We start from the raw sequence: 21,004 nt of genomic DNA, 5'->3' as shown, positions 1-21,004 counted from the left end.
TTTGCATATGCCTGGTGAAGGTTTCCCTTTGTTCTGATGACTGTCTTAAGCATCATCTATATTATAAAGGACTCCAGGTGCAGCCACACTTACAAATTTCTTTCAGTGGCAAATATTTCCACATTCTCCCAAGCAATTTCATGCCCTGGTTGTGCATGTTCTGCCACAGCAACTGTTCGATCCCTGCCGACATCACTGCGACGCTTTCAGATGCCTGGGTATGTTTCTAGCTGTCTCCCCGATGTAGACCGAATTAATCGTAGCAAGGTAAACGATTCCAGGGAACTTCGAACGAGGCAGAGCATCTTCAACATTTCAAAAAATCCCCATGCAATTTACTAGTTAGTACGTGGGCAATATTCACCTATTGCCTAACACCTGCCCTTCGTCTGGAATGTACAGGGTCGTCAACTTGTACGAACACGCGAGTGCGTGGCCCCACTCTGGAGGGCCACTGCGCACGACACGGCCGCGCGTCGAAGCGAAGTGGTAGATGACGTGAAGCACCACGTTCAGGTCCAACTTCTCCTGCGCTACTTGGCTGCGATGAGCGGCCGTGAAGGACGCAGTGGCCCTCCAGAGTGAGGCCACGCACTCGCGTGTTAAGGGTGGACGACCTTGTACATACGAAACCAATGCTCGCTTCAACTAACGAATGCCTCGGGGACTGCAAAACCACCGTGCCTGGATCGTATTTTTGACCCTGGTCCCACGTTGTAATGAATTCACATTATTAACTTGCATACATTCTGCGCAAATCAGGTTGAATGCTCAAAACGAATGAGCGCACATATGCCTACTCGCACAACCCATAAATTACGCGAAATGAAAGCGTATTTATGTCGATTAATTATACCAAGATTTTCCGGAGAAAGCTGGAGCGTCTTCCAAGGCCAGTGTGCACAAGCGCGAGCACCCAAACAACGCAAGCACACAAGAGTCCTTTCACAACGAATCAAGCGATCAGAACGAGCCACGCAAAAGCCAAGGTCACATATACACGGTGAGAATGATGCAAAACGCCTGCATGACTTTACCACACCGCCTAAAATCCAAGCGCAACCCCGAAATCACACGTCCACGCGTTGACAGAGGCGGATCAAACAAGCAAACGATGCAAAAACGGCGGCTCAAATCCCGTCCGCCAACAATAAACGAAGCCAAGGCAATCCATGGGTGAAAATAACGCTTTGGGCCGGCTTTTCGTTATTTCCACCGGGTCGCAATAACGCTTTGGCTTGGATTTCCGTTATTCTCACCCGGTCGCAATAACGCCGGCCCCGGCATCTTGCACTTCTGAACTTCAATCCAATCCATCAGTACGGCTCCGTAGAGAGAAGCGTTTGCGGGACGGCAGGCTGGAAACGCTGATTGGTCGATGGGATGCGCTTCTCCGTGACGTTTTTTGACTTCGCCCTCGTTCTCAACCGGACGTGGCGTCAGCGCGCCTTTCTCGACCTCTCCCTAGAGCGCCTGGGGAATCGCTAGGTGCACCCGCCGCGCCGCGCGTGCGTGGTGAGCGGGCATGCCGCATTCGTTTCGTGATCCTCGGCGCGCTCGTCTCGTTTCGAGGCGTGTGCAGCTATGGCGTCCGTGCGTGGTGCGCTCGGCGGCGACAGCCAGCTGAAATTTCTGTGCAGTTTTTGCTTGCGGCTTTCGCCGTTTCCCCAGGAGCACGTGGCTAGTGTCGTGCTCGTATTTAAAGTTTTTGCCGCGGCACTACAAGGATCCGCATCAGGCGCGCTTTGAGGACCGCCGTTTGACAGCTACGCTGACGCGCTTGTCGGGGGTGCGCATTCTCAACCCTGAGGTAAGGACTGAACTACATTGTCGCAAGTTTTCTCGTGCATTGAGGACTCACCAAATTGCGGTGCTTGTAACGAAACTTTTTTTTTTTTTTTTTTGCAGCGTCGTTCCCTGGATATGCTTCTCGGAAGCCGATGTCATTGTTCGCCGCGGACGCTGGGCCTACTGCTCGCCGCCACGCCGCTGTAGGTTGACGTTGAAGAGCTGCTCCAAACGGCCCTTTTCAGGGCCGCTTCATTGCTTCCTGGAAGATTGCGGGGATCAATCTCGCGGCCGTGTTCCCTCTCTTTGTCGAAATCGGCGCCAGACATCAGAACCCGCGCTAGGCCTCGTTGCAGGGTTAAACGAGTGCAGTGTGGCTTTAGAGAAGTTATGACTTGCGCTTAGTCTATCTATATCATTCATTCAGTGCAGTGTGCCTTTGCTTCTTTAGCGACTTCTCACGCCTTGTCGAAATCGGATTTAAAGCTCACGCCACGCCTCGTTGAATGGGTTAACCGAGTGCAGCGCCTAGCTTTGTTTTTGTGTTCTAACCTGTAAGCAGTGCACCTTTCTTCGCTCCTTACTTTTGTTCTTTTCAGTCGTTTCCTGAATCCGTCGAAAGAGCCAGGCTTGCCGGATGGTTGTTCGCCGTGAATGGAACCACGAGGCGATCGCATCTGCATACACAGCACGACTTTGTTCCCTCGTGTTTTTTTTACCAAGGATTGCTTCGACAGCTCGTGCAAAACGAGGACTGCGCACGCCGTGTCGTCGCTGCTTAGTGAAGAGGCACAAAACGGATGTCGTCCTTACTAAAGGCCCTTCTCGGGGCCACCTCAGTGTTTCCTGGCAGACCACGCGCTTTCCGCCCTGTGCACATGTTCCCCTCATTTCCAATCATTTGTAAGTTGCGTATCAATGAATTAATAAATCAGTCAATGCACTTTATTTACCAGAAAAATCTCGCTGGTCACCCTGGGCTAAAAGCTGTGCACACAGCTTGACAAGGCCCAGGGGACCATTAGATGACAGTTTTGAACGTAGGAAAAACAAGTTGGTACTTTAAAAGAACATGGAAAGTACACCAAACAATATAAGAGATAAACATTACAATCGCGCATTACAGTGAAGAAAAAGAAAACACTTTGACAGCAGACATACAGTATCAATTTACACTATAATACATACAAAAATCACGACATTCAGCATTATGGCACGAAATATAAGAACAGCACATAAAGCAAAAAAGAATGCAAGTTACAATAGTACAGATAGATTAGCTGTTTACATTTGCATATGCATAAAATTAGTCCTCGTCTCCTTGGGCCTCCTTCAAATCCTGCAGAAGGCTTGAATTTGCAACTGCTAATATCAAAGAAGATTTAGAAGAACTTTGGGATACACGGTGCATAGTACTTGAGAAAACAAACAATAGCGCCTACAATGACACACACAGAAGAATAACTATGCAGCACAAGCGCTATCCTGCGCTCTACAGTATGGAACTGTGACTGAAAAATGAACCTTCACGTCAGTGAAATATGAGCCTTTAGGCTGTCTACAAATTGTTATTACAGAAAGAAAGAAATATTAGTGAATGTTGTGTGAGAGGCTTGCATATTACTCTGTTTATTTATTTATTTACCCCTCAAGGCCAGTGGCATTACACAGATGTTAGGGTGGGCTTGTCTAAAAGGAAAGTAAAATAATAGAGCCCGGCCCGCACCGCTTAGAGCACAACGGGCTAGTGGCATTACACAGGGGGAATGGTAAATATACTAAAACTGAGAGAAAAATACAGTTGATTACATGAACATTAAACAGCGCCTGAATATACAATGTTAGCTAGTGCTACGCGGAACTGCTCGTAATTTTCAGTGCCGGCAACTTCTGCGGTAAGGTGGTTCCAGTCGCATGAGGTTCGCGGCAGGAATGACTGCGAGCAGCATTTTCTGTTGCATGACATACTTCCAACTTTGTGATCATGATCAATGCGGCGGGATACAGAAATTGTACGGGGGATGAGGTGATCACGAAGAGCGGGATGATGGTACAGCTTGTGGAACAGGGTGATACGAAACACTTTTCTACGCGATGTCAGTTATGGGAGGCAGATATTAGACTTCATAGCTGTGCGGTTGTAGTTAACAAGGATTAAACGCACAGAGTTATTTTGCACCAGCTCAAGATCATTAATGAAGTCATGAGCAGGGTGCCATACACGTGTTGCATGCTCGAGTTTTTATCGTATTAGTGTTTGATAAAGCAGTAGTTTCAAATTGGAAGGAACGTTAAAGAAGTTGCGACGTAAGTAGCAAAGCATGCGATTAGCATTTTCAATTATGTTCTCGGTATGAAGAGACCAGTTAAGATAATAAGTAATGTGGACGCCGATGCACTTATATGATGAGGCTGATTCCAACGAAATGTTATCGATGTAGTAGTGAGGTGGGACGGAAGTTTTTCTAGATACACGCATGACTTTGCATTTGTTCATATATAGCTGCATTCACCATTCTTCGCACTGAAGTCAGTGGCGGTCTCGTCAAGTAATCCCCTGCTTTGTACGTTCACCTTGTTAGCGGCTGTCTTATTTCACACAATTCCACGTTCTACACGTTGATAGGTATCGTGTTCCTGCCTTGGTGGTAGTGGTTTATTTTTTTAAAAAAAAGGAAGCAAAAGAGTGTTGCCGGCTGCGGCAATTGCTATCTAATATCTTAAGCACCCGAGCTGCAGCCGGCGGAAACGACAGGGAAAGGGAGAGGATAGTAAGGAGAAGTATAGAGGGGAGCGACAGCAAGAAAGGACAGGGGAGAGCTTTGTACACTATTTACAAAATACAAAAGTAATCAAGTTCCCGCCACCGTTGTCTTGCCATGCCGCCGGCGCGGCGGCGACGGCGGTGCCATTTACCTGCGGTTGCGGTGGCCAACAACCTCGTCGGCGGGAGGGGGGGGGGGGGGGGGGAGCCACCCATTCATGTCTTTATCCCACCAGGGACACAGCGACGCAAGCGAGGGGACCATCCCTTTCTGGCTTGACAAGGAGCGCCGACCAGCCGCCTTGGGGACTGAGGGCAGAACAAATTAAGCCACTTCCCAGAACTGATAAATGAAGGCCGCTAACCCCACTGGTGAAATGTCCGGGCAGGTGCTTTGACCTTAGTGGACATGTCGTGGCAATTATCTCAGACGTCGACTCGTTTCGCCTGGTATCGAAATGAATATTGCTCGCGTAAGCGTTAACATTCAAAGATTGAGTAATGGTATAACGTCTATACCTTTCGCCATTTATTTTTCAATAACAAAGCGCAAAAAAAATTTTGTGCAAATAAAATGAAAAATCGTTGTTTCTATTTTTTCTTTTTTTATATACAGCAGTCTGTCCGCTCCCCCTAGAACCACTCTCTGTGACCGCCACTGACTGAAGTAATGTAAGGTTGTTAGTGTTGGTTATTTCTCTAAAAATGACGCAAACATCAGCGAATAGGTGAATATGAGAATCCATAAGAGAGCGGGGATCATTAATGTTAGATCAGGAACAGTAGCTAGGGTCCAAGAACTGAACCTTGTGGAACTCCGGAAGACAACTCTGTAAAACAGGTGTTATAACCGTAAGCAATAACTAATTGTGAGCGATTAAGTAGACATTCAATCCATTTCAATAAGTTACAGTCAATATTAAGATGTTTTAGTTTGTGAGCCAAAAGGTTGTGACATACATCGTCGAAAGCCTTTGAAAAATTCAGAAATATACAGCCAGTTGGTGATGATAGGTCTAGAATACAGTGCAATGCATGTGTAAACTACATTAACTGTGTTTCGCAAGAGTAAAGTTTTCGAAAACAATGTTGCGCTGACATAAAAAGTTGTTCAATGAAAGGAAGTTAACAAGGTTGGTGAATATTATATGTTTGAACATTTTGGGTCAAGTATTGGTAAGGGATATGGGACGATAATTAATAGGGGATGCTTTGCTGCCGGATTTGTAGACTGTAACCACCTTTCCGATCTTCCACTCAGTAGCAGCGTTGACTGGTCAATGCTGGAAAAGTTTGGTTAGTATAATGGGCGAATAAGCTGCAGTGCTTTTTAAGTAACGCAGTCATAACCCGGAGCGGAATGAACACTGAGTCCATCAATAAGCTTATTCACACCAGTAGGAGCAACAGTTATAGGTGGCATGAAAACATAGTTGAAGTGGTGAGTTGTAGGCATATGTATACATCAGATATGGGTGTAAAGTTGTCAGTGATTACGCGGTTAAGAATCGTGACGCGAACGTCGGAAGGGATGAGGTCGCCTAACGGGTCAGATAACGCAAAACTATCGTCGGTGGAAGGATTAATGACCCGCCAGAATTTTTGACATTGGTGGTTACATGTGAGTGGAAGTGCTTTTAGCGCTGTTGAGCGCCTGAACATACATGTTGGAAGCCGCTGAATACGAAGTCCGATCGCTCACTAGTTGGCGAGAACTTTGCGATGCGGTAGAGGCTTTCTTTTTGTTAGATAAACGTTTAATGTGATTATTACACTAGGGAGCTATTGAGTGGGTGGTAGCAGTGCGTTCAGGAGTGTATTGTTCTGTGAGTTGGGTGATTATAGCTGTGAACATGCTCCAGTTGGTTTGAATGCTGCGGACACCAGAGCTATGGGAAAGCATCGATAAAAAAAAATAGTTCATTATTTATCGCCTGAAAATTTGCTCCATTGTAGTCTCGTATTATTATTTTTTTTCTTTTTGTTAGTGTTCGGAGTGGCTAGATTAATGTCATAGTGCATTAGCAAGTGGTCGCTGATGCCTGGCAGGTATTTAATAGGTGAGACTATGTCAGATCGATTTGTCAGGATTAAATCTAGCGTATTAGCCGCGTTGGCTGTTATAGTCCCTTGTGAGCACAAATGCACTAACGAGAATACTGAGCGCACATCTAAAAATTCGCGACTTCGAGACGAGAACGGGGACATTAAAGGGGAGTTGGTATCCCATGTTATCTTCGAAAAAATTAGATCGGCAAATAAAACAATACTGAAATAGATCATGGTGCTTTGTTTTTAAGTGTTTCCATAAAAAAGTATGGCAACAGATAAGGAAAGGCTTAGGTGATCGTGATCGAGGAGGTTAGACTGAATTATAGTGCAACAGCTTGAAACAGGTCTTCACATCATTCATATATACTTTTGCATCTGAGCCTTGTATTTATTGCTGTATTTTGTGTTACAACTTGTATTTAACATTTTTCAATTTTGCCAAACCTGTTCTTTTTTGCATATATTATGTATTCGCCCCTCATGCTTGGGCCTACTGTAGGCCTGCAGTATGTTCTAAATAAAATAAAAATAAAAAGAACATTGCAGGAGCCCGGACAAAGCAAAATTACACAAATTACGTTTGAATAGAGATTATGGCAGGAAAGTGGATGAAATATAGCTAAAAGAAGAATTGTGAACCGAAGCAAAGTATGTAATGAGCCAGAAATATGCATATCAAAGAAGACACTGCACTGAGAAAATGGACAGCATGAAATAAATGAGCAGCACAAGTGCAGCGTACAGGCCTTTATCAAAGAATTTATTTTTTGTTTATTTACCACGTCCTGGTAGTGTTAGCTCCATAAAGCATTATCAAAATTATCACAATTTTCAGTTTTATTTGCTTAGGAGAACGTTAGAGCATGTGGGAATCTGGCTTTCCGCCGTCGCCTTTGCGCGGCTGTGCCGGCCGCCCGCGTTGTTTCTCCTCTTTCCCTTGCTCCCGCCTCAGGCGGTGGAGAGGCGGCTGGGTGACTAATCACTGTCATTTAGCCACAGCTCCGCCCCGGCTCCCCAAGGGCCTTTGCCATTGGCGCCTTTTGGCGGGAATCCGGGACCCGTTTTGGCGGCCGCGGATCCCGCGACCGTCCGAGCGGGGCCCAGAGAGAGAGATCCCTCCGAGACAGCGAAAGGTGCGTACGTTACTGTTTGTCCCTGCCGGCCTTTGCCGCTCGGACCAGTGCTTACTCGAGCTCGCCCGCACGTGTCCTCTGACCTGCAGCGGCTCGAGCTTGTCCAGCGGGGTCCAGCGACCTCTGACAGGCGTACCTTGCGTTGAATGCCCACTCTCTCTCGCAACCGGCCCAACGGTCGACACGAGAGAGAGATCACAGCACTGCCGCGGGGACATTCTCCTGCAGCGGCGTGCTAGCGGTGCGCATTACTCGAGTCGCTTCGTGCGCGCAGCGGAGCCTTGCTCCTCGCGCGCCCCCGGGACGGGGTGACGATTGAGTGTGTGTGTACTGCTGAAGGACGACGTGAATAAACGTCTCCTTTGTGAACTTGGAGGCCTATTTCTTTGCGGCGAATCGCTCTCCTCCCAGCGGAGGTTGAGTGCGCTGCAGCGGTGTCCCAGTGGTGTGTGGTGACGGCTGATCGGGGCCCTTGGCTCGCGCGAAGCTCGAACCCGCGGTGGGTGGTGGCCTGTGTCCACTTAGAAACCTACAACTGGCGCCCAACGTGCTAAGTCACTGGCGCTTACGCCTTTGATGGCACATTAGCCGAGCAGGTCGCCTTGACGATCACGCTTGCGCACCGTGTCTAACACCCCCAGCGGGGCACTCGGCAGCTACATGTCGGCTCCCTACGGAGTTGTAGCGTCGTTTGATCCGCTGGCTGCTGTTCCTTCGAATAGCCAGACACCGTGGTTGGCCGCGGCCCCCATTGGGGTTTACGGCGACACAACCTAAAATGTCGACCACGCGGCTCCCATTGGAGCTGTATCGGAAGCACCCTGCGGTGCATCCGCTGGTCACATGCCTCAGCTGTGCAAGCTTTCCGCCCAGTGCGAAAGCAGTTCGTGTCACGCTGCCGCAACCGGCAGTTTCGAACAGCAGCAGCCGTGCCCCGCGAGCAGTCAATACTGCTCTGGAAACGGCGAGGCGCTGGCCCGGTTCCCTGTGGAAACCACGCCGCTCGTCGAACTAGGAGCCTTGCCTCCCTCGTTCGTGCAGCCCGCCCAAACCTCCACTGAGGCCGGGGTGCAGTGCGCTCAGTTGGCTGATGCGGCTCCGCGAGCCTGCGGGTCGGCTGGCGCGCTGGGCTCTCCTGATACAGCATTACGACTTTTCCGTGCAGTGTCGAAAGGGGAGCACAAACGTGGTAGCGGACGCGCTATCCCGTGCCCCACTCGCCAGCGGCGCCTTGACGCCTGTAGGCGGAGGGGGCGAAACAGCGGACGAGCCGCCGGGCGGCAAGGAGGGGGAACCCGCAAACGGGTTAACCCATTCCGCTAACCAGGCGAGCAGCGCTTCGCAAAGCGGACAAGAGGCAAAGCTCTTCGTGAGCGCCTCGGAGGTGCCGACGCGAACGGAAATTTTGGCTGCAAACCTGAGTGGGGACGAGACCAGGCTCCCCTCTGGGATGACTGGAATCGTTTTCAGCCCTAAAGAGCTACTGAAAGCCCAGCAAAATGACCCGTTTTGTCGCGAGGTGAGCGACGGTCTCAGGGAGACGGAGCGCCGTGACGCTACTTGTATTGTAGCGGGCGCAGGGGGGCAGAAGCCAGCGTGTGTCGCGGCGAACCCCGGGGATTCATATTTGCTGGACAATGACGGGCTCGTGCTGAAGTACATAGCCACCGATGACGAGTCAATCGACCCGTTCAAGGTGGTTATCCCCAAAAGTCTGAGAGGCGCACTTTTGCGATTCTCTCATGACGAACCACTGGCCGGTCATTTGAGTGGCTCCAAAGTTTTTGCAAAACTGAGCCATTCGGTGACGTGGCCCGGCATGAAGCGTGACATTTTCCGCTATTGCCGTTCCTGCCATGTCTGTCAAGCGGTGAAGTCACGGGGCGGCAAGCCGCCTGGAATGATGAAACCGATTGACAGTGTGCGTCCGTGGCAGATGGCCACCTGCGATTTGATGGGGCCTTTCCCCAGGAGCAAGCAGGGGTTCATTGACCTGAAGGCCTACGCGTCACGGTCTGATGAGCTTGCGCCGGTACCCATCGGTATCAAAGGCAAGTGTAAAGGCACAACTGGTGCTGCGGAACGCAAGCGTACGGAGCACCGGTACAATCTGAGGCGACGGTCACCTGTGTGATTGATGCCGGACGGCGGACTTTTCCGCAACCGAAGGCAGGCAGCCTCAGCTAGCTGGCGAGCTTTCTCGTCGGGCCCTACCCAGGCGAAGCACGGTGTGTGTTTTTTTTTGTTGTTTTGGCAGCATATCAGTTCCAGCCTTGTGTGTTTATCAGTTTATTTATTTGTTTTGTTTGAGTCAGTTTCTAGCCACTTTCGTTTCCCCGCTTGCTCGTCTGTTTTTGTTCTAACGTACCCAGATGTACATAGGCAAACTTCAGCCCGCTCGTGCTTGCTCTTATCTTCTAGAAGGAATAGACTGGATTAGGTGTCGTTTGTACAGCGCGCCTTTTCTCATTTCCGGCCCGACTGTGGGTGGTTGGCTCGTTAAGGAGCCGTGTGTCGCGGTGCGAGTTTTGTGCGGCCCCTATGGAGGGGAAGTTGGCGGGGCGTTTGGGTTGCGTTGGGGGGCGGAAAGTGCACCCTTTGACCCTCGCCGCGGCGCCTCTGGACGCTTCTGATGAGGGGGATCGTTGTCGCCGACCAGCGTCCGCGTACGTGCCGGTGTATGCGTGGTGGTGGCTGTGACTGTGTGCGCGCGTAACCATGAGCCAAGGCGACGCCTGTGAGTTGTGCCGTTGTGTGCTCCTGCGTGAGCGCGAGGATGAGAAGGACCCCTCGCTGTGGCCAAGGTTACACATCAGGACGCCGCCGAACGTCCTCGCCCGTTTCAGCCGGCGTGAAGGGGGTGCACTAACTTTCTTGTGCCCGAACGTGATGTCGTGTCCAAGGGCGCGAGGTCAGTGCTCTGCCGCGGCCCCGTCGTCATCAACGCACCCTACATCAACGGAAAGAAGACCGCCATCAGTCGTCGGCCCTCCCAACCCGTTCAACTTGAAGTCTGCGAGCGGTGAGTCGCCGACAGGCCCACTGGGCCGCGCCATCGAACTTTGAGGCTGGCATCCACCTGTAACATAGCTGTACAGTTGTATTCACATCTCCTTGTGAACCGTGTATATAATCTGCAAGCTGTTTTGATTTTCTTGAAGCGTAGGCAAGTGTTTGTTTGTTTGCCATGTTTTCCCTTTGTTTTCTTACGTTGTTCTGGCTGGGACTGAAGTATATATAGCTAGTTTTTTTTTGTGTATTCATTTCTTTATTTTGGAACTGAAGTGTATCTAGTTTTTTTTTGTGTATTCATTTTTTTATTTTGGAACTGAAGTGTAGCTTATTTTTTTTGTGTATTGATTTCTTTATTTTGGCCGCGTGCTTTGCCGATGGGTAGGAGGGCATTTAAGGAGAGGGGGATGTGGGAATCTGGCTTTCCGCCGTCGCCTTTGCGCGGCTGTGCCGGCCGCCCGCGTTGTTTCTCCTCTTTCCCTTGCTCCCGCCTCAGGCGGTGGAGAGGCGGCTGGGTGACTAATCACTGTCATTTAGCCACAGCTCCGCCCCGGCTCCCCAAGGGCCTTTGCCATTGGCGCCTTTTGGCGGGAATCCGGGACCCGTTTTGGCGGCCGCGGATCCCGCGACCGTCCGAGCGGGGCCCAGAGAGAGAGATCCCTCCGAGACAGCGAAAGGTGCGTACGTTACTGTTTGTCCCTGCCGGCCTTTGCCGCTCGGACCAGTGCTTACTCGAGCTCGCCCGCACGTGTCCTCTGACCTGCAGTGGCTCGAGCTTGTCCAGCGGGGTCCAGCGACCTCTGACAGGCGTACCTTGCGTTGAATGCCCACTCTCTCTCGCAACCGGCCCAACGGTCGACACGAGAGAGAGATCACAGCACTGCCGCGGGGACATTCTCCTGCAGCGGCGTGCTAGCGGTGCGCATTACTCGAGTCGCTTCGTGCGCGCAGCGGAGCCTTGCTCCTCGCGCGCCCCCGGGACGGGGTGACGATTGAGTGTGTGTGTACTGCTGAAGGACGACGTGAATAAACGTCTCCTTTGTGAACTTGGAGGCCTATTTCTTTGCGGCGAATCGCTCTCCTCCCAGCGGAGGTTGAGTGCGCTGCAGCGGTGTCCCAGTGGTGTGTGGTGACGGCTGATCGGGGCCCTTGGCTCGCGCGAAGCTCGAACCCGCGGTGGGTGGTGGCCTGTGTCCACTTAGAAACCTACAAGCATTAAGAACTTGGCTCATAAATGCACCTCAAATATTGCCATAAATCATCGTACTCTTCGTCCTGGGCCACAAGAGCTGGGGCTTCATGAGATAATTATTACGGTGCATTAACGAAAATTTCAACATGCCGTCAGCATGCAAAGATTTTATACTGGCGCTGAAAAAACCGCATTTTTTTAATTTTCGCTGGCAGGAGGGAGTAACTTTCTTGACTGCGCTGCTTTCTTCCTAAGCAAATGAAAGACGTGTATGCCGAGCAAAAACAATTCGAAAATATGTAGCGTAAGATATAACACTAATGCACTGTGAAGCTTGATGCCTTATTGGTCCAGTAGAGTGGAGAGCTGGGCGAGTTAATTGGTTCACGATTGTAGAAAGAAAACCAGCGCAAAAGACGGGGACACAGAACTCGGAACACAGAATACAGGAACACAGAACACAGCGTCGTCCTGTGTTCCTGTTGTGCGTCTCCGTCCTTTGCCCTTGTTTTTTTTTCCTTAATTGGCCATGCACTTGTGGCAATTTAAGTGCACTTCCTGTGAATTTTGCACAAAAGTAGTGTATTTTTGCATTCACCTTTTTTACACGCTGAGTTGTTTTATCTTTTGGTCACTTCAGAAGGGAGGAGTTAGTATAGAAGTAATTTACTTGGAGAATACAAGGAAATATATCTTGCGATGAATTTTCTCATATTTTAATTCTGCCTGATGGGAATGCATTACGCGCCATACGGTGTTACTCACAACCAAACGCCCAAGGCTCTAAGTTGGGCAAAGCATGTATCATATATGTGGAAGGTGCGAATATGGCTGTGGTGCGCTGGGCGTCTTGCATGCACAGCAGGAAGTGATTTGTGTCTAGACCATCCAGGAGGGCATGTACAAGGACGGGAAGATAGTACAAACGCTAAAAAAAAAAAAAAAAGCTAGCTGGGGCTAGAAACGCATTTTTCGTTCTAGCAAGTACCAACGTTGGGGCAAAGCAACCAGTTTTGGGCGCCTTGTAAGAAGAAAGGATGGTTCTGGGAAGCGGAGGCAGGGCTGCGTACGGCGCACGCGAGGTCGCGGGGTCACGGAGTAGCGCTGCAGCAGCACATCGGGAAAAGGTTAAATTCTTCCACTCGCCACTCGCAGCGCACCGCAGAGCCGGCCAACGTTCATGGAACTAAACTCAGTTGCCAAACCGAGAGCGGTTTCGCGGCGCCGCCACCACTGGCTGCTTTGAGTGGCGCTGCAGTCGTACCAGGCTTCAGCCGGTCCGATCAGTTGCTGTACTGCGCGCATGTCGTAGAGTGCTTTCGCGACGCGATTGCTGCTGTGATCGTTGTCTTTGTGTTTCGTGAGCTTGCATGCAGAGTTTCAGGTGCTGTATCTGCCATGCCGACGTGCTGTGCGCCGGGCTGCACGAGCGGTTACAGAAACAACACGACTGCGAGGCATTTTTTCGCGGATCTCCGTGCGGCATGGGATCGAGCCATTCCGTGTTGACAGAAAACTCTCCGACAAATCACGCGTGTGCGATCTTATTTCCATTTTGAAAGGAGCGTGGTTATATGAGTTTCTTCACCAAAGAAGCATATTAGACAATTCTTTAAAGGTGGAGATCAGATCATCGCAAGGCTCATCGTAAGTTGCACTTACCAGCTTATCTAAACGCGAATGCCTGGCAGACATTGGTGCAGTGTGTTTTAAACATAAATTAACAATAGCTTTAGAGCGCAAAGCCCCGCATTTATGGCACTCGAAAGCAGACCACAAGTACCTACGATTTCTGTGGTGCAGTTTTCCGAAATAAGCAGATTTTACGCACAGCGTTCACTTCGTGAATGACTCCGCGCGCTGCTCACAACCCGAGCTGCGAAGGCAGTGAACTTCCTCGGGTTCCTGAGCCGTCAGTTTCTCTTTCCCTGCAACAGCGAGGATGCCTGACGCCAACTCCAGAAAAGCAATTTCAGTATTTTGAGTTTACCGCTCTCCGTGTATTGATCCTAGCGTGCGCTACCGTTCCAACAATATTTTTCGATCCTTCACGCAGTGCACTACAGGTGGACACAAATACAGAAATACTTTTACATTTTGTTCCCAACACATTGCGCACGCACCCCTCGACGAGGCTCCACTTACTCCTCTCGATTTTTGCTGCTTCCCCATTAATAACATGGGTGTACGTCTTCAGTATGTCTTCTTCGTGAAAATGAAGGTCGCACACCCGTGATTTTTCGGAGAGTTTTCTTACAACACGGGGCAATGGCTCGATCCCATGCCGCACGGAGATCCGCGTCACGAGGAGCCGCGAAAAAATTCCTCGCAGTCTTGTTTTTTCTGTAGCCGCTCGTGCAGCCCGGCGCACAGCACGTCGGCATGGCAGATACAGCACCTAAAACTCTGCATGCAAGCGCACGTAGCACAGAGACAACGATCACAGCAGCAATCGCGTCGCGAAAGCACTCTACGACATGCGCGCACAGTAGCAGGATTCGCGTTTAGATAAGCTGTTAAGTGAACTTACGATGAGCCTTGCGATGATCTGATCTCCACCTTTAAAGTAGATGTCTAATATGCTACTTTGGTGAAGAAACTCTAATAACCACGCTCCTTTCAAAAATCATGACCACCCGCAGTTTCGGCCAACGGTGGCATTGGCTAGGCAGCGATGATCTATCACTCCAGTTGCTGCAGCAAAGATATGTGGCATACTCGCCGCACAGGGTTCAGAACTGACTGGTGTCTTTACGATAAACATCGGTAAGTGCGATATTTGGGACGCCAGTTGCTCAACATTCCTGAAGGCTGCATGCTACGACGCTGGGCGGCCGGGCCTGCGGCGTCTGCTAGCGGCGGCCAGCGGGAGCCTGTTTCGACAGCAGCGCCCCCTCGCGCTAAAATTTGCGAGCCGCTTCAGCCGCATGGAGAAGGCGGAGAGTTTGGCAACTTAGTTTAGTTCCATTAACGTTGGAGCCGGCAGCCTTCTCTCTTGTCCGCCTACCCGGCAGGTTCCGGCCGGGGAGACGGACAATAGTCGCGGGCGAGAGCGAAGGAGGGGGGGGGGGGGGGGGGGGCACCACATGAAAAGCATTAGAAGAATGTCACTGGCGCCTCCACTACGGCTCAGCTTGTACTATTCTGGCGCAGTGCTGCGTTTCGCCGTAATCGCTTGTCAGCAAAGTGAACACAGCACCGTGCCTTCCCGTGAATAGTACAAGCAGGGACGTCGCGGCCACATCGGCATTCGCAGTATAGCGCCGCCCTGTCGCTTATTTGCTCGCTTATCCTCTAACAAGTCAAAAAGTCTTCCTGTTGTGGCACGCCATCCATGGCTTACGACACCACGTCTGTCATTCCCCTTCATACTTCAAGCGTTTCTCTTGCTATGGAAGTATTAGCCGTTGCGGCCACCAATTCAAGCAGCGAGAAAAATTTCAGCGCCGCAGGATTCGTAATGAAAGAGCGCCGCTCTTGTTTCGATCAAGCCATCATCAATGAACAACTTGCATATTTAGAGTGATAAATCTATACCTTTATGCGTTGTGTCTTGTGTATAATCCCAAACTGTGATCTGGAATGCGAGGTCAAAATTTGAATGTCATTGAAATAAACTCATTTTCCTGAAATTCTCTTTTTGTGTCGTCGCCGCTTTGCAGGTCGGGCCGAGCACGAGCGTGCTCAGGGTCCTTCAGTGTCGGGCCGGGCTTCCTGTCGGTAGGTTAAGTCCCGGGCCGGGCGCGGGTTCGAAATTGCGACCCGTGCACAGCTCTATTCAGAAACCTAATCACATTTCCTTTTGTGAAAAAAGAGCTATGTGCAGAGTTTAAATGGTGCAAGTATGAAGCTACAATGAAGTCAATTACCAAACACATCGAAACATCAGTTGTGATGCCTGAAAAAAGATGTACTGCAACATATAAATACTCAAGTCTCGATAAGCAGGAATACTGAAGGGGAATAAAAACAGTTTTCTTTTGTTCGGGCTCACGCACCTGCTACAAACATATTCTTTATACATAGCAATAAAACTTGAAATAACTGTTTAAGAAGCCTTTTGGTCAAAGTATAGCTAAGTATGACTGAAAGGAGTCCGCAAGAAATGCACGGAAGCAGGCATGCAGTGTGACAGCGCAGCGCGACAGGTGCGCTTTTTAATCTCGCGCGCGCACTGAAGAACATGGGTTTATGGTTTATTGGGGTTTTAACGTCGCAAAACGAGTCAGGCTATGAGGGACGCCGTAGTGAAAGGGGTTCGGAAATTTCGACCACCTGGGGTTCTTTAACGTGCACTGACATCGCACAGTACACGGGCCTCTAGAATTTAGCCTCCATCGAAATTCGACCACCCCGACCGGGATCGAACCCGCGTCTTTCGGATCAGCGGCCGAGCGCCATAGCCACTGAGCCACCGCGGCGGGTCGAAAGACATGACGGGGACACGCCGAGGAGGCAACGCTGCAGTGCACGCTGCCTCCTCGCTACAGTGTACTAGAAGTTCACTATATCCTCGCCTCTCGGCTCCTCGCGAGCAGCCCCGTCCGCTGACGAGCGGTGGCGGGGGAAAATCTAGGGAAAACATGCCTGTCCCCAACCGGACATGACGTCATTAAATATCACGTGACATATGACGTCACGCGTATGACGTCATATTTTTTTGACCAATCAGCGTTTCCAGCCTGCCGTCCCGCAAACGCTTGTTATACGGAGCGCTGTTGTTGATATGTCGCGTAGTGTTGTCGCGCAGATCTTTATAGCTCTGTTATTATAAAATGTGGCTTTGTTCGGTCTGTGGACGAAAGTTGTATGTAACTTAAGCAATTCGAAAGATACGGGAAGCGCCTGAAGCTCTTCTGGAACACCGGAATCCCGTACTGCGTCGACCTTGGTGTAAAGAAGGCTTAGTGCACATGTGATTGCCTACGAAGGTATGTATCCAGTACACTTCTTGGAACTTTGCTTCTAGGACAATGCAGCATGCTCATATAACATTCGTTCACAGGACAGTGGGAGCAGTAAGCGCGAGGCTTCCCCAAGTGTGTGCTGTTCTCACACTTTCGGGAGCCTACATCACACAGCTGCGGGAGCCCTCAACTCGCGCGACTAATTCCCACTCCTCTTCAAAGTTGCGGGACGGAGTGTTTTTGCATCTTGTTAATTTTTAAGGCATCGCTATGTTCACTCGCGCGAAAGGCAGACCATAGGAAGCACGTGAGGTCGCAGTGGTTCTCAACGGGAGCTTTGCGGCTTTCTGTGCACAGTCGCGTACAGTGCTACGCAGGTTAGTGCCCTAAGGCCCATGAAAATACATAAACAGATACATTGTCAAATATGGTGTGGAAAAGTGAGAGCTGTTATTGCCTTATATTTATTGAGGTCTTTGTTAAAGTGCATTGTCTGTTATGCTTGCAGCATTAAACACTTCTATTAATTGGTTCCAATGTTTTTACTTGGGCTACTGCATTGTGCCATTTGTTTCACATGACTGATGTTTGCCGCGTTCTTTTTTATTTCAGAAATCCTGTGGGTGGGAAGATTACGGATGTGTGTCCCAAGCTTGCCACATTTGAAGAGTCACTTTTAAGAAATTTTCCGAATGTAACCAATTGCTCTGCTGATGTATCATCAACCACAATAAAATATGCGTGCTATGCGTCAAATTGTTTTTGGTTTTATTGCATTGCGCGGAGTGAAAAAATCACGCATGCACCATATATGCGAATATTCGAGAAAGATCCGCCAATGGACGTACTCAACTGGACGTCCGTCGTCGGGCGAACCGTATACCTTTGGCCACCTTTCGGACGGCCGACGGACGTCTACCGGCTGTTTGCGGATGTTCAGCGGACGTACAGAACATCCGAAATAGACCTCTGTCGGCCGTCCGAAGGATATCGGTGGTTGCTTGGGATAAAACAAAACTGACTGCCAAATCCCACCTTTGTGCAAATTTTTAGCACCTAACAAGCGGGCGGTTAGGCCGCTGGAATTTTTTTTTTTTGGTTTTCTCTGATGCAACAGGAAAAGCCTATATTTACGGTACTTAACATTATTTTCACATTCTTATTAGACCCACAGTTCCCGCTGTGGAAGAGTCCAAACTAGCTTGCCCATTAGGAATTATGAGACTCAGTATATCCAGCATCATAAAAATACTGACGCAAAAACCAGAAGGGTTAAAGCCATAGAGTTAATGTTAAAGCAGCTGCATTTCGGCGGCCATAAGCTCATGCTGCATTCATTTCACTTCTCCATGGCTTCAAACGACAAGCATGTGCATTACTGGTTTCAGCCACATATGACAGTTACACTATTGAGACACAATTTAATGACATAATCATCTTTCAAATCTCATTTACAATTTTCCTCAGCAATGATCAATTCACAAGGTGCTAACCAGTAAGGAAGTTTTTGAAGATATGAAAAATATATAACCATTTTACGCAACGAAACTTGAAATTTAAGCTTTCAGCTGAAATAACAGGGCATCACCCAATATAAAGCTTGATATCAGCTAATACAAAGCTGATATTGCTTTATTTCATATTCATAGTCACTTACTTCACTTACTGTATCACATTGCAGGGGAACACCTACCACACGCATTTATCACAGTTGCAGCACACCCAAAATCAACCCATTCGCAATCCTAACCTTCAGTTCTTATCCATGCGATATCTCTTCCCTTCTTCATGATCAGTGCATTATGCTAATTGTTCACCTAGTTATAGCTATCACCTCATGATTCTCGTTTACAAATCTGTCAATAACCGAATTCCACCTGTCATATTTAACAGAGATGCTATTAATCCGAGACCTTCCTCCTCGAATGCGACCGTGCAAGCTGCTCTCGCACGCCAGGCTCGCGAGGCGGCGGTGTATTGCGGCATCCCAGACTAGGGACACGGACCAAGATGCCGGCATTCACAATCTGCGCCGGCTCATCCTCGATGTTTATTAAAGGTTTGCCCTCTCTCTCTCTGAGCTTAAGGTTTGCCACACGTCATCTTCTACTACTAACTGTTCTCACAAATTATGGTAAGCACACCACCATTTTTTCTGCTCTGTCGCTGTGGAACAGTTCACCAGCTATCACTAAACTATCTTCATCTTAGCACATATTGTTATGAAGCAGATGACGAAGAAGCGGGCTGTGGCGCGGGATGGAGCGCTCATGCTAGGCCCGCAGCCGTTAAAATCATATTTCATTGGTCATCATGCTGTTCTGTTCCTTGGCTTGCCACCTTGTATCATTTGGTGTGAGGTGTGGGGTACATCATCATCCTGCTCCCTGGAGCATCGCCGCCTTCTGCTCGCCTTGGTCGTTGGCCGAGGGGACATGGTCTCCGCCGCCTGGCTCGCTCCTGCTCGACTTGACCAGAACTGACCAGCCGCTCTCTCCCCCAAAACCCCGTCCCCAGCCCCGAGCATAAGACACGGCGATCAGGACCAGAACCGTTATGACCTGACGACGACAAGACCCAAGATGGCACCCCTGCCCAAGCTGTCCGGGAAGTCCATAAACCTCGACCTTCGGCTCTGGGTGACTGACCACTGGCCCTGAAGCTCCGGGGCCAACTCTTCATCAGACCATCGCATCCATCGTGGTGGCAAGCCTTTCATCATCTTCTATCCTTTCTGACCATCCTCATCGTCAGCTCACGCTTCAGAATTCATGTGACTGATCGGGATGACCTCTCGGTGGCCCCGGGTAGTGTTACGAAGCAGATGATGAAGAAGCGGGCTGTGGCGCGGGATTGAGCGCTCGCGCTAGGCTCGCAGCCATTAAAATCAGATTTCACTGGTCATAGTGTCGTTCTGTTCCTTGGCTTGCCACCTCCTATCAACATTAAAAAAAAACGGCTAATAAGTGCATTAATTGAAGCCTGAAAGCTGTCTTTTAGCTTCATTTTTATAGTCACACTTAATGTTTATATTCGTTCTCCATTTTGCAGCACATGTCATGACTGCTACAACTACTGATCTTGTATTACTTGAATGAATGCTTTATATTTATTCTTGTGTGTTACCTTGTATATCTGCATTACCAACATATAATATTGTATAAGTTTTTCAAACACCAGTCACTCTTTATATAATTTGAAGTTTTTATGAATATCATTTGCAGCACTAATTAGCCACCCATGCATCTTTAACTGCTGCTGTTGTACTTTTTCAATGCATTTTCTTCACGTTCACACTAACAGGAGGTCCCAGCGTAGCCATGAGCTATGGGACCACCTCCTGCATTTTTGCATTAATACCTAAACGTTTCATTTGATGTTGATTTGATCTGTGCTTAAGGGGGGACACTGGTCTCGAAAAGAAAATTTTATTAATTTAGTCATAGTTATGAAATTTCCAGGCCACAAGTATTTTTGTGCGCTGATTCTAGATATGTCATTTCATTTCATGTAAAACAATTCCTTGAGCACTTATGCACTTTTTATGCAAGTATTTTGCGGAGAGTTTTGAAGAAAATTTGCTGCAGGAAACTCGCTGAAATGTATGCCATTGGGTTCTCTTGACACCAAGGAATACAATAAGGGTGAAATTATCATCCTGGCTCTCTTAGGACTTGAGTAATAGGGTATTGAAGCTGCCACTTCTGAAACAGGAATACACACTTTCCTTCTCATTTCTGAAGGGACAACTTCAAAACTCTATAACTTAAGTTCTATGATAGGCAGGAAGACAATTTCACCCTTATTGTATTTCTTGGTGTCAAGAGAACCCAATGGCATACATTTCAGCGAGTTTCCCGCAGCAAATTTTCTTCAAAACTCTCCGCAAAATACTAGCATAAAAAGTGCATAAGTGCTGAAGGAATTGTTTTACATAAAATTAAATGACATATTTAGAATCAGCACACAAAAATACATATTCCCTGAAGATTTCATAACTATGACTTCATTAATAAAATTTTTTTTTTCAAGACCAGTGTCCCCCCTTAATGTAATTCACTTCAAAGAAAGTGCACAAAACAAGTTAATCTACTTCGGAGTCAAAGGCAACTAACTACCCACCTTAAAACAAGCTACAGCAAAAGTATCTGTGCAA

Source organism: Amblyomma mixtum, chromosome 1 (assembly GCF_055824585.1).
Source record: "Amblyomma mixtum isolate Tamu chromosome 1, ASM5582458v1, whole genome shotgun sequence".
Classification (NCBI taxonomy): domain Eukaryota; kingdom Metazoa; phylum Arthropoda; class Arachnida; order Ixodida; family Ixodidae; genus Amblyomma; species Amblyomma mixtum.
This window is presented reverse-complemented; position numbering follows the sequence as displayed.